We start from the raw sequence: 1,895 nt of genomic DNA on the forward strand, positions 1-1,895 counted from the left end.
CACCTGTAAGTCCAAGAATAAGGCATGAGGACCGTAGGAGAGGCCCAGAGAGGTCCCTACCAAGTTGCCTGTAAGTCCAAGAATAAGGCATGAGGGTTGGAGAAGAGGCCCGAAGAGGTCCCTACTGAGTTGCACAGGAGGCATGGGGGATAAAGGAGAGACCCAAAGAGGTGTCCCTACCGAGTCGCCTATAAGTTTAGGAAAAATAGAAAGAAAACCAAAATGAAAATGTTAAAAGCATAAGAAAATTATAGAGGAAAATGATGTAATTAATTTTAGAACGCAGTTACTTATTGGGTGTTGTAATTTCATGACCCAAGGGAGGACTCGCTTTGTGGACACGCGGAGCGGAAGCAAACTTCTCGGACTCTTGGAGACAGACTTCCGAAGATGAAGCTGACTTCTTGGACAGATGGAGCAGAAGAAAGTGGCTATATTGAATCACCTACAAAGTCGGTTGATGTGGATGACTACATCTACATCCACATCCACAAAGAGGAAGAGGAGGCCAAAGTTGGTGGCCTAGGCTGGCAAGCTTCACCAACACAAATGGTAGCACACTTGAGTTCCCATGGATGAGATTCTTCATCGGTTTATGCTTATTGATTCTTCATCAGATTGGTGGAAATCATCTTCCTACCATCTCCTTGGTCTACCATCAGTTTTATGTGGTTCTACATGATTATATTGTATGACTTGAGATGGCTTGCATTATACCTTCTATCAGACACTTATTCACACATTTTCATGATGTACTTGGCATTGATAAGAGATAGTACAACCCCAATTAAAGAAAGGGGAAGAGAGGTGTTGATAGGTGTGAACAACCCCTAGCATTACTAGCATTAGCTTAGGCTAATAAGTTGTGGGATTTGGTCATTAAAAGATGTCATATCAAGAAGTGGTTACAAGAGGGCTAGTGGGGAGTTAGGATCTTATGGAGGTTTTAGGAACCCAATAGTGACATGGGTATCCCAAGAGTCACATGGTTCGATGGCTATATAAAGCCCCTCTTGTATGCAAATTAGGGAGAATACACTATGATGTTTTTCTTGTGTCTTTATCTTGTTCTTGATCCATGTCTCTTACTTCATGCTCATGTGTACATGTGTACTCCATGGCTATGTGTGTAGAAGTATGTATTTTCCACCATGTTAGTAAGCCTATGCTAACAGTGATAGTCAGACATGCAATAATGTGTGTGAAACCTTTGAAGATAAACACAAGATGAATCTTGTGGTGAACCTTTCAAGATAAACATGAGATGGATCTTGTGGTGAACCTATGTGGTGATGCAATTTTTGAAGAAAACGAGGATAGTTCTATGATTCTGAATGCTATTGAGGATGTGACTGCTCTAGGCAGTGAAGTCAGTTTGATGGTGGCAGATGTGATTCCTAGCCCATGTTTAGTGGTCCCTTTTTTTAGTTTTTGGAGGTTTTGTTGGTGAGCTTTTTGCCGGTGAGGAACCGCTAAAGGTGCAATGTTTGGTTGCTAGTTTTGTCTCTGCTTTTAGTAACATTGAGGAGTGTTGGGATGTGAACTTGGTGGAATCACCTACTCTTTCAAGCTTGATAAGGCTATTGGGGAGCATTGTAAGAATCTTCCAGATGTTGTGCATGTAGTTACACATGTTCCTAGGTGTCTTCTTAACAAGTTTTTAAGTGCTCTTTGTTGAAAATGGGTGCTATTGTTGCTGTGTTTGGATCTACCTCATGTTGTAGTGATTTATATTGTTCCGGGCTATGGTGTTTTGTACCTTTGGTGTTATGTTTGGTGGCCATAAACTCTTGTTGGAGTAGCAGATGCATATGTTTATGCTTTGGATGTGTTTTCCTTGCATGCCAGTCACTTTGACAATGTAGTGGGCTGCATTTAGCTTCTTAATGGTGTAT

Source organism: Cibotium barometz, chromosome 16 (assembly GCF_041138505.1).
Source record: "Cibotium barometz isolate CiBa-2024 chromosome 16, ASM4113850v1, whole genome shotgun sequence".
Lineage (NCBI taxonomy): Eukaryota > Viridiplantae > Streptophyta > Polypodiopsida > Cyatheales > Cibotiaceae > Cibotium > Cibotium barometz.